The sequence below is a fragment of the Phocoena sinus genome, chromosome 3 (genome assembly GCF_008692025.1).
Source record: "Phocoena sinus isolate mPhoSin1 chromosome 3, mPhoSin1.pri, whole genome shotgun sequence".
NCBI lineage: Eukaryota > Metazoa > Chordata > Mammalia > Artiodactyla > Phocoenidae > Phocoena > Phocoena sinus.
The window spans coordinates 135,947,451-135,960,352 of NC_045765.1; the positions used below are offsets into that span (position 1 = coordinate 135,947,451).

At 36.7% G+C, this 12,902-nt stretch overlaps 1 protein-coding gene across 1 annotated transcript in view; it reads left to right on the plus strand.

Annotated features, from left to right (window-relative positions):
- Positions 1-12,902, plus strand: part of HCN1 (hyperpolarization activated cyclic nucleotide gated potassium channel 1) — a 365,206-nt gene that overhangs the window by 126,153 nt on the left and 226,151 nt on the right. The window lies entirely within an intron of this gene.

Consider the following 12,902-nt stretch of genomic DNA (forward strand, 5'->3'; position numbering starts at 1 on the left):
GTGCATAATAAAAATATCTTTTCTATAAAAAACTCAACTCAGAATACTGTACACTGGTCCAAATGAACATAGTAGAGAAATTCTGACCACCTTGGCTGAAGGAGAACAAATACTGTAGGATAATCTCTTAATACTCAGTTAAGAAGTGCCTTAGTACCATATGTTGTGATAAAAATAAAACATATAACACTCTGTTTATTTGTTTTAATTCAAGGGTAGATTTTCTCTCATTCCTAGAATAGGTGATAGATGGAATTAATACCTAAAGTCATGATTTATAAATGTAATTTCTACCTAGTTTTTTTTAAAACAGTTGAATGTAAATTATTCCTAGGTTATACTTTAGTGGCTTTACTTTATAGTGTCAAATTTTAATAGCTGAAGTATAATTAATTTATAGTGTTGTGTTAGTTTCAGGTATTAAGCAAAGTGATTCATTTACACACACACACATTCTTTTTCAGTTTCTTTTCCATTATAAATTATTACAAGATATCAAATATAGTTCCCTGTGCTATACAGTAGGTCCTTGTTTATCTATTTTATGTATAGTTCTGTGTATACGTTAATCCCAAACTCCTAATTTGTCTCTGCTCCCGTCTCCTTTGGTAACAAGTTTGTTTTGTATGTCTGTGAGTCTATTTCTGTTTTGTAAATAAGTTCATTTGTATCATTTTTTCAGACTCCACATATAAGTGTTGTCATATGATATTTGTCTTTCTCCGTCTGACTTCACTTAATATGATAATCTCCAGGCCCATCCATGTTGCTGCAAATGGTGTTATTTCATTCTTTTTTATGGCTGAGTAGTTATCCAGTGTGTGTGTGTATACCACATCTTCTTTATCCATTCATCTATCAATGGACATTTAGGTTGCATCCATGCCTTGGCTATTGTAAATAGTGCTGCTGTGATTAGGGCGCACATATCTTTTTGAATTAGAATTTTCTCCAGATATATGCCCAGGTGTGGGATTGCTGGATCATATGATAACTCTATTTTTAGTTTTTTAAGGAACTTTCATAACTGTTCTCCATAGTTGGCTGCACCAATTTACATTCCCACCAACAGGAGGGTAAGTATGCAAAGAGAGAAGAAAATCCAGAAATTTGTTTTACTGCAATCTACAATTTTTTTTAAAAGAATCTAGAGTATCTACACAATACTATGAAATAGTTACGTCTATAATTTTTCACCTTGATTTGGGAAGATTTGGCAAATTTGTAGAAAATACTAAAGGTTAACTCAATTTTAAATATGGAAATATTTATAATTGCTTTAGTTGCAATTAATAAAGCTGTAAAAATGCAAACCAAATCTTCATAATAAAACATAAAACGTGATTTGGCAACTGTGGAGAATACTAGGTTTTCTTAAGAGTTGTTTTAAGAGAAAATGTTTATCTTCAGCTGTTTTTAAATTCAAGTGAGTACTTTTGATTTTGCCTATTTCAATTTGGTGTTCTGCCCAAGACACCATTTGGATCCAATCAAAATGACTTGATTTCAATACACTCCTCATTTCTGGATTTTCCCACAGTCACCATTAATTACTTGCTCCGTACCATCAAGCTACACAGTACTTCCTATATTACTTTGACACATTTTAGGTGAATAGGAGGCTGTGTCTCAAATAAAATACATAAGACAGACTCACTATTAGAATAACCCCCCACAGAGACTTTTATACTTGCCTCCACCTCTCAATTGTCTAATGAAATCATGAAAATTGGCTTTATCTGAGCTCTTGGTTGCTCTCATTATTTATTATCTACCTAATTAGTGACTAATTAGCTCATACATATTGAAAGAGTAAAGTAAAATACAATGTTTATGTGTTTTAGTAGAATGAGAGAAAGTGCATTCTGCTTTCTTTAGTGTCTAGTAAAAGAAATGTTTAGAGGAGGGATTCTTGAATTCATCAAACTAGAGAAAAAAAATAATATTAATGCATCATGATGAACTTCTTTTTTTCCTTTATGCTGAGTGAAAAAAGATCTTAGGAACTTTAAGAAGCATTAAGAAAAACTTTAAGGAACATTAAGCACTAGTGAAGAGAGAATAGATGACCTATGGATGACCTATTTTTATTTTAAAACTTAAAAGTATATGTCAGGGCTTCCCTGGTGGCGCAAGTGGTTGAGAGTCCGCCTGCCGATGCAGGGGACACGGGTTCGTGCCCCGGTCTGGGAGGATCCCACATGCCACGGAGCAGCTGGGCCCATGAGCCATGGCCGCTGAGCCTGCGTGTCCGGAGCCTGTGCTCCACAACGGGAGAGGCCACAACAGTGAGAGGCCCGCGTACCGCAAAAAAAAAAAAAAAAAAAAAAAAAAGAAATTGGGGTTGGGACAAGTGTGAAGGAGGGTCTCAAGTGGCCCCAACAGTGGAAGAAATGGTTGACCAAAGTGGAAATTAGAATCTGATATTTTATAATAAATTCCTTGACTCACTGAAAGTTAGCCAACAAGAAGACCAAGGCTAAATACTATCAATAGCACCTGTGGGCAGAGCAGAGCAGCAGTGGACTTTAAACCCTAGCTTGTGCTGGTGACTCGTTCTGTGGCTTTGAGAAAATCAATTACCGTCTCTTATTTTCACACTGCTCATGTGAATTTGAACTTTGTTTGGAGGACTTAATAATGATTTTTTTAACATATTTAATTTACTTTTAATTTATTGGTTAATATTTATTTTGGCCATTTAAAAATAGGATTTAAAGAAGCAATTGAGTTTGTACAGGACTTTATTTACTTTGTGAAATAGTAGTTTCTTCTCTATCTTCATCATCATTGTTACAGTTACTTGAGGCAGATGTTCAGCTCTTTCTAACTTAAAAGCAAAACAAAGTGTCACCCATTTTTTGTATATTCATTGCAGACAAGGCCAGTTTTCTTTTACAAGTTTAATTGACTATGAAAAACTGTTACACTTTGTATGTTTTCTTTTTAAGTTAGGAAAAAGGGAACTTTAATCAAGGTTAGGATAATAAGTGTTTGTATTTTAAAATTTTCTTTTCAGTTTGCTAATAAAAAGAGACTCACATTTTAAGGATTTCTCCTAAATCAAAGAATCTTCTGGGTAAAATTGCTGGCAATGTAAGCAAAATTACTTATCCCTTCAAGTTACATTTCCTTCTAAATCATGGTGGTAGGAGAATAGTACTAATTAATGCTTATACTTGGAGATGCTGCTAAGGGCTACACTGGGGTTCATTGTGCACAGGTTCAGGTTTGAAAATCAATGCATGATTTAATTCAAATGAGTAAATCTAACATTAATTTTTAAGACTGTCGATTTTGCCCAAAGATTTTAAAGATAATTTCTATAACCTGTTAAAATTGTCACAGATATTTAATTATTTATAAACGAGGTTAAATATGTGGCCTAAAATGGCGCAGAAGATAATAAAAGCAAAACTATTTCTGGATAGATGACTTTTGTAATAATTTAGGGGAATCAAATTAGACTGTTAAGAAAGTAAATTTCTGTATTTTAAACTAATGGAATAAGATCAAGGTTTTTGGCTGTATGACTATTAGGATTGAATGAGACTTTTAAAATTTAGGAATAATTTAAGCTGAGTTAAATCAATCTCATCCATGAACAGTTAGACTCTAGACTGTTCTTAAAGTCATCTGAGTTTTCGGTTATATTTAAAAACTCCCTAATACTTTGTAATACTGTTCTGCCAAAGGTAATAGTTTCCTTCTTTAATAATATAGTTGATTCCAGATTATTGAAAACTACTGAGTTGTATCTTTACTGGCAATAAGTAAAATTATAAAAATCATTTAATATCTAAACCACTTCAAGGGCTTTCTTGCTGTTAAGGATTAAATTGTGTCTCTCTCAAAGTATGTTGAAGTCCTAAGCCCCAGGACCTCAGAATGTGACCTTGTTTAGAAATTGGGTGATTACATAGGTAGTCAAGTTACAGTTAGCCCTAATCCAATGAGTAATATCCTTACAAAAAGGGATAGTTTGGACACAGAGACAGACTTGCACACAGGTAAGATGGTGGGAAGGAACAGAAAGAATGCTGAGGCTGATAGAGCCAAGGAGAGATGCCTGGAGCAGATTCTCCATCACAGTCTTCAGAGGGAACCAGCCCTGAGGACACCTTGATTTCAGAGTTCTGGCTTCTAGAACTAGGAGACAATACATTACCATTGTTCTAAGCCACCAGTTTGTGGCACTTTGTTACCACAGCCCTTGGAAACTGATACACCGCCCTCTGACTTCCTGTTACGTTCAGGCAATGGGAGGCACCAGAAGATGGGAGGAGAGGGTGAGGCAAGCCAGGTCAGGGCATTTGTTCTCCGGCTCCCTCTGGACCAAGACCCTTGGGTTGGCTACCCTCTCTCCTCTATGGTGCCTTCTTCACACAATTATCCCCTCTGGATTCCTGAAGCCACCCTCCCTCATTGCCCCTTCAGGTCCAGGTGTTCGAAGGGCTCCTTGCTACTGCAAGGCCCAGGCCCAGGTAATCGTCTCTGTGCACCAAAGTGTTTTCCCACACCCCTTAAAATAACCCTTTTATTAAACTCTTATGAGAACATCTGTTTTGGGTGTGGCATCTTTTTCATGGCAGGATCTTGACTGGTACCAGTACCTGTCTTCCTACAAGAGAGTTGATTACCCTTTACTTTATTCAGCTACTGTCCATGGTACCTATGACGGCACTTATCACATTGTATTATAATGATTGCTTGAGTAAATATCTCTATCTAAAAGAGAAGTTCCTTGAAGCTATTTATCCTCCGTTTTAACCCAACACCTTACAACAAAATTCTGGCATAATATAAGTCCTCAAAATATACTTATAGAATGGATGCATAGATGAATAGTTATTTTTAAATGTTTGCATATCCTGTCTTGTCCACAAAAAAGAACTTCAGGTACCTAGCAAAAAATAAGCATCATATAATATTAAAAATTAATAGGTAAAGAAATTAAAACTAAAGGCTAATAACATTAGAGAAAGAAATGTGAATGTAGAATAAGACTAGTACATGAAAGGGACATAATATGTTATGTACTTGCATGAGGTAGATTAACACATATGGTTCTGTGTTTCTAATAGACAATGTGAAGGCAAAAGAAGGTCAGTTACATGAGTCACAGTGTCCATAACTCAAATACAAACTAATTACTTAGGCAGTGCTCACATATTCCAAATACTGAGACTAGATGGCAAATACTAATTCTCCAGTGAATCTTCAGGAACAGGCGAGCATGTCATGTAGTGAACAATGGCTTCAGTATGCTTCCTACAAATAATTGAAAAGTCAGTTTCATAAGGATATTTTTGCACCATACTCTCTTGTGACCAATGGCATAATACCCAAATAATGCTCGTATAAAGATGATTCCAGTAAAGCGGGCTAAGCAAAGCAGTATTGATCCGGTGCCCTGCCAGAATGGATTAGTCTAAGTATACATTCAGAAGACCTAGAATATATGAACTGCCTATAATTTTGATGACATTATGATTCATGCCAATGATATCTATATCATAAATATTATACATAAATATTACTTTTCTCATTATTATTTCTATAAGTACTTTGTAGCAATGAATTCAGGTCTTACAAGTACTAAGAATGCAGATAACCATTTGTTAACTGTTATACATGAACACATGTTTTTACAGAAAGCCAGGCTATGAGGTAGAAACTGCTTATAAATATTTTTAATCACCTGGTTAAGTTTATTTTGTGCTTAACAAACAAAACAAGAGGTAAAAGTGATAAAAAATAGAAATACAAATTCAAATGAGTGAATACAAGCAAGTTTGTAAAAGCCAGAAAATATAGTTTTCCCTTTTGTCCTTCCTAAAACAGGTTTCAATGATTACTGGGATTTTGAGCCCTGTATCAGTTATTTGAGATGAAAAATATTATGGAATAAATAACTTTTAAAAGTCTATATAATGAAAGCTCACACTCCACACATATTTCTTTTTTGCTGTCCCGAGGAGGGAAACATATCAGGGGGAAGTTCACAAAATGCTCACTGCTTGTCCTCAATGAGAAAACTACACATTACTTTCTTTCAAAAGATTACAAATCCAATGCTTACAAATTTCAGCACATAAAAGGTAGAACTATCATGGCTCACGATGCTTCTACTTATGACCTTTCATGTACTAATCTTATTCTACATGTAAGTCAAGTCGACTTACAAATTAGCAGGACTCTAGTGAGGAATGTGTGTGCGCGCATGTGCGCTTTATGTATAGTATACCCTATACTTGTCAAAGAAAAAAAAAATCAAAACTCTTTTCAGGACCCAACAGTTTCTCTCAATCTCAGCTGGGCAGCTTGAACTTCTCATAGTGCCAGTGGGCAGTGGTCTTATTATCTTGATGAGTTAGGAGGAGAAAAATCAGATTCTGACTTTTCAGTGTTATTCAGAATCAGGTGCCAGGATTTCACTCTTGTTTCTCCACGTGGAAGCATTAAATTTCTTGTAATAAAATTGGTTATACTGCCTGTAATTAACATGGCTATGATATATGGTAGCATACTTTGATTGTGATGGCTTTCTTCTTATTCTACTATTCAGCCACCAGGATGGTCTTAGTACTCTCTGTGAAAATTATATTTATATTATTTTTTTAAACATCAGTACTTGTGTCTACATTTAGGCCACTCACCATCTTGTATGAAGGCATTTTCTTAATTTTTCTTAGTTTAGGAAACTCAGATGTTTCTGGGAGCTTATAAAAAGTTCACTTATGTCTTCAGTGTACTTTTTGCTTCTCACATGCCAAGATTCACTTCCTCTTCCTCTTCTTCAAAAACTTCCTGGCTGGGCTTCCCTGGTGGCGCAGGGGTTGGGAGTCCGCCTGCCGATGCAGGGGACACGGGTTCGTGCCCCGGTCGGGGAAGATCCCACATGCCGCGGAGTGGCTGGGCCCGTGAGCCATGGCCGCTGAGACTGCGCGTCCAGAGCCTGTGCTCCACAACGGGAGAGGCCACAACAGTGAGAGGCCCGCGTAATGCAAAAAAAAAAAACTTCCTGGCTCCAAGTACTTCACCATATGACTTTTTTATTGCTTCTTTTAAGTCCAAAAATAAGGACCCTCAGGTTGAATTTTCCCTCTTTCCTAATCTGTCCTCACATGCCATTCTGTCTTCATCTCCTGAAGCAAATGCCCACGGAATCGTTCCTTCCTGTACCTACTTTCATACCACCAGTGCCACAGCACTTACTTTCTTTGCCTTCTCCGCAAGCTGTACATATCTTAGGTTATCTCTACGTTCAATATGACCTTCTCCAAGTCTTTTTTTTTTTTTTTTTTTGGCGATACGCGGGCCTCTCACCGTTGTGGCCTCTCCCGTTGCGGAGCACAGGCTCCGAACGTGCAGGCTCAGCGGCCATGGCTCACAGGCCCAGCTGCTCTGCGGCATGTGGGATCTTCCCGGACCGGGGCACGAACCCGTGTCCCCTGCATCGGCAGGCAGACTCTCAACCACTGCGCCACCAGGGAAGCCCTTCTCCAAGTCTTTATCTTGCTCAGACCCCTGGTCATCTCTGTGGCACCAGAAACCTTTTCCCAGCAGCCAGTGTAATTGTGCCAGTTTGTGATTGACTTGTCACACCAGCATGCGGGCACCCAGGGGCTGACTTGCTGAACAATGTGAGGAGGCTGACATGCATGTGAGCTTGAAGAGAAGGCTCTTCAGCTGCTCTGTAGATGTGGATCAATGGAATGTCTATAAACAAAATTGAGATTTTGTCCATAACAACTTCGGATCTGCTTTAATGCAGTGAAAAATAAATGATTAAGGTGCCAAATCTTCAACATCATAGATTATGTTCTCAATAACTTTAGCCTGAAAAAAATTAAAGAGATTTTACCAGATGTACTAGTTATCCAAAGAAAATGTTAATAAAGTGCCCAGAAAGTCTCATTTAAAGAGATGCACTCTCCTGGTAAATCCTCTAAGATAAACTTGTCTCTTTGTCACTTGTGGCAACTGAATACATTAATTTATGGTATGAGCCTTTTAGCTATGAGCCAATTAAATGCTGAGTGTCATCAAACAAAACTAATTAGTTGGATTTAAGATGAGTTTATCTGAAGTTTTCATTTCTGGCAATAGTTAGGAGGGTGTAGCAGTAGGGCTTGCATTAGACTACATATAGCAAAAATTCCAGATTACAGTAGGTTAAAGATTGGTTTTGTTTTTTGTTTTCTACACTGAGACGAGTCCAAAGATAGGTAGTAGATAGCTGGTATGGTAACAACACAATTTCATTAGAAATGCGCTAAACATGGGCTTCCCTGGTGGTGCAGTGGTTGAGAGTCCGCCTGCCGATGCAGGAGACACAGGTTCGTGCCCCGGTCCGGGAAGATCCTACATGCCGCATAGCGGCTGGGCCCGTGAGCCATGGCCACTGAGCCTGCGCGTCCGGGGCCTGTGCTCCGCAACGGGAGAGGCCACAACAGTGAGAGGCCCGCGTACCGCGGAAAAAAAAAAAAAAAAAGAAAGAAATGCACTAATCTCTTTCCAGCTTTCTGAGCAACCACCTCCAGATGTGGTTCTTGTCCTCATGCTTACAAGATGTTTGAAACTCAAACCATTGTGCTCCACCCTCCCCTGTTTTTTCTTTCAAAGAAGGAAAACTAAAGAGCCAGTGGTAATAGGATGCAGACTGCTTGAGTCAGTTCCCTGGGAACCTCAGTGCTAATACTTTGACTTACATTACATAACACTTCTATTTATTAGAATTAGAGTGAAACATAGCTTTTTAACTGGACAATGTGCTGACCCCAACAAAAATCATTGTTCTGTTTTTAAAGAAGGGGGCAATTGGGAATACAGTCTCCGCCATAGAAGATCAAATAACTTTTGAGGCTATAATCTATGTGTAGGAAAAGTATCTCTTTGTTTTCCACAATACAGATATATGTGAATACGCATTTATGTATGTTTGTGTGTGAGAGGGGCGGTGGAGATCAGAAGAGATGCATGCAACTAACTTATCCAAAAATATTGTCGACTAATTGATATAGAATTAAAAAGAAAGGGGTACTAAGAATGTATCTTCATTTTGTCCCAATAGAAATTATATTTATTTAGAGTCTATTCCTGCTAATTCTGACTATCGTGGTTGATTCTTGATACAGGTTCTTATTAACCATCAATAACCAGGAGTCTATATTGAGGTCCTACAACTTATGCCCATGACTTATTCTTGTTTGTGAAATTAAAGGCCTCAGAATATGTTAATAGAAACTCCAAGAGGTCTTACCTTTTTTTTTTTCCTAACAGAGATTTCCACAAGGCCCTAAGGTTCTCTTTAGAATAAATTAAAAATGCAAGAGCTATGTCTAAAGCCTATGTACTTCTACTCTCCAGCATTATCCTGACAAACTTTACAAGAAGAAATTTGTTTACATCTTGTATGAGATAACTAATAAGTTAATGAATCTGTAATATGGGACATGATGTGGAGAATAGTGTAATTTTAAATGCATAAAAGACTTTGACTCTAATAAGATTGAATCTTTGTGATAAGATGAAAAAACCCCGGGGTGGGGGGTTCTTCAGTAATTCTCAAGACTATAAGCATTCCCCAGAGGCATTGTTAGCTTGAGCTTATTAATCAAATTAATCTATGATGATGTATTCCATGGACCTATTTGCAAATCATCCTGAAATTGATAAAGTTTAGAGCAGTTTATAAAACCAGAAAATACAGTTACAAAAAATTCTCTATTACCATAAACTCTCCAAATTCAGACTTGACTTACTCCATTTGGAGGAGGTTTTACTTATGAATTCTGTCCATCTTATCTTTGCATCTCAAGAAACGCTCAAACGACTAGAAAAGAAAGAAACAGAACAAAGTAATATAACTTCTCAGTTTTTATTCCTTTTTAAAAAATAAGTTTAACAATATGTGTGTTACTTTCCATGAACCATTCTTCTGGGGTATGGATGGTATACTGTATTTAATGAAATGCCAAATGTTTTTTCCGACTACAAGTATTCTCATACTTTAAAGAGAGAAAAATTGCTCAATGCTGAAATGACTAGGAAAGGCTGGATTAAGGAGAAAATATGTGAACTGTGCCTAAAAGAATGGGTCAGATTTAGATATATCAACTCCAAAGAGGAGACACCTTACAGGAGGGCAAACATGGGAATGATCTATGTATTTGTGTAATGAAAGTAAACAATCTCATTGGATGATGTATATTTGATGGATGCTAATGTCAAATAAGTAGAGCTGAGATATTAAGAAAATAGCTGCTTGGAGTTTCTCAACTTAGAGTCATGAATAAAAGGTGACTTGCATTTTTATATCTTGGAGAGACACTTTCTGCCTTTATAGATAATATTTTGTGTTTTTCTTAAAAGAAAGAAAGAGCAATGTTTGGTAGTAAATTTAATAAAGTATTTTGATGGATTCATATTTTGTTTTATCATTGGGAATACATTTTGACATTGCTTTTTTAAAGTTACATTTCAAAGTGTATATATTTACAAAGTGGTCATGGATTGAGTATGTAGTATCTGGCTGGACCAGTGAACTCTTTCTCTATATCCACTACACGTCGGACTTTAGTAGAACTGTGGCCTCACTCACTATGGTATCATTGAATGAGTACTGTATCTATTTATACATTAGACAATCCTAGCTGTTAAAATAACATATACTTGGCTTTCCTGGTATGTTATAACAACCATGAAGACAAGTGATATCATTTTAATCGAGAAAGTGATTTATATAGAGAAGAAACTTTGATACATTTTTCTTGAATGGTACTTATTGCTACATGATTTTGTTAACATTTCTGTAAGACATCTACAGATACTCAGTGTGTCTTTGTTGAATGGATACATTGACTGACTACGGTAGTTTCAACGATGACTCTACCAATGCTTTGGGCAAATATGCTAAGTTCTTGAAGTTCCTTAGTCTGACACCATGCAACTAAGTAGCCCCCATTACTGATAATCAGAATGTCTTTGGGCAACTAACTAGGTTCTCTATAAGAAAAAAACCCTGGATGACGGACTTCACAGAATGTAACAACAGTTGTCATATGTTTTGACATCAACTATGATTTTCCCTCTGCCCTCCATATGTTAAAATGAAAACTATGACATATGGTCTATATACCATAATAAGGTTTTGTGGGCATACATCTATGAATAGTTCTTATCTCCAAACTATCATCGGATAAATAGAAAATAAATAAGGAATTTTATTACCAATGAAACTTAATATGAAGAACATTTAAAAACACTCCAATTTAAGCAAAATTTTCAGGATAACAGGATGGAAGTTTCAAGAAGAAAAATTCCAATTCAATAAAAAGTACAGAAAAATCTTTAACAATGAATTGCCTCATGAAGCAATGAATTTTTTTTTTAAGATTTTTTTGATGTGGACCATTTTAAAAGTCTTTATTGAATCTGTTACAATATTGCTTCTGTTTTATGTTTTGGTTCCCTGGCCACGAGGCATGTGGGATCCTGGCTCCCTGACCAGGGATCGAACCTGCACCCACTGCATTGGAAGGCAAAGTCTTAACCACTGGACTGTCAGGGAATGAATTATTTTTGAAATATTCAAGTAGAGGCTGAATTTTTTGCCAGGAGTTTCTTACATGAATAGAGGGAATAGGTTTCAAATCATTTCTGTAAACGTTCACCAAATGTGTATTCCATTCAAGGTTTTATTGAAAATGTTCCTCCTAGTTGGATGTTGAAAGATGGGAAGAAATTCAGCAGCTAGGGTGAGATGAGGCAAGGTCATTTCAACTGGTCAGATTAAGAAGAAGGAAATAGGGGCTTCCCTGGTGGCGCAGTGGTTGAGAGTCCACCTGCCGATGCAGGGGACACAGGTTTGTGCCCCGGTCCGGAAAGATCCCACATGCTGCGGAGTGCCTAGGCCCATGAGCCATGGCCGCTGAGCCTGCGCGTCCGGAGCCTGTGCTCCGCAATGGGAGAGGCCACAACAGTGAGAGGCCCGCGTAAGAAGAAGGAAATAATTGGGGGAATGGTAGTGTCCTGATAACTGATGATTAAATTTTGAGGGAGAAATATCCTTGAAAAAAAATTCAGACCACCTTATATCAGGTTTTGAACTCAGTAAGAAATTCAGACTTAATTATTCTTTGAAGCGTAGGCCTTAAAATGTTTGAATTACATGATCAAGTTAGTGTTTTAGTGAGATCATTCTGGCTACTATAAGAGTGTTGGATTGAAGCAGCAGTACTGGAAGTGAAGAGAAGGTGAGGAGGCTGTTTTCAAATGAGGGATGATAGAAGATAGTAAGGAAAAAGAAGAAAAGACAGGACAGAGTATTTGAAGTAGAATTTTAAAACAGCATACTGATTTCTAACGATGTTGAATAATAGCATAAGATTTTTAAGTAGAAGTCACAGGATATATAGATATATGGGTAGTTATGGTTTTTTTTTTTTTTAATTTAGAAGGTGAGGAGAATAAATTTTGAGAAATTTCATTCAGTGTGTTAGTATTTTGTCTCTTGGGCTTATGATAGCCCTACTGTTGACCATTCTGTGAAAGAAAACTCCTCACTTGTCCTTTTCTGGGAACAATTAGCAGATGAAAATTTCTTACCAAAGAAAACAAGGACGTTGATCAATATGCTGGATGTTTTCTTCTTGTCTCTTGGTATCCCTTTAGACCCAAAGAATCTGTGTTCCCTTAAAAATATTTATATTATGGATAAACTTGCAAGTTTTTAATATTTACTTATTTACCTTAATGTTGTCCTAATTATATGGAGGTCTATAGATAGTGAATCTACATAACTGCTTATTCTAACCTGAATAGTTTTATGTATTTGAAAGAAGTATCTTTGATGCAGGTAGGGATTATTTTGATTCTGCAATTTAATCATGTAGGAA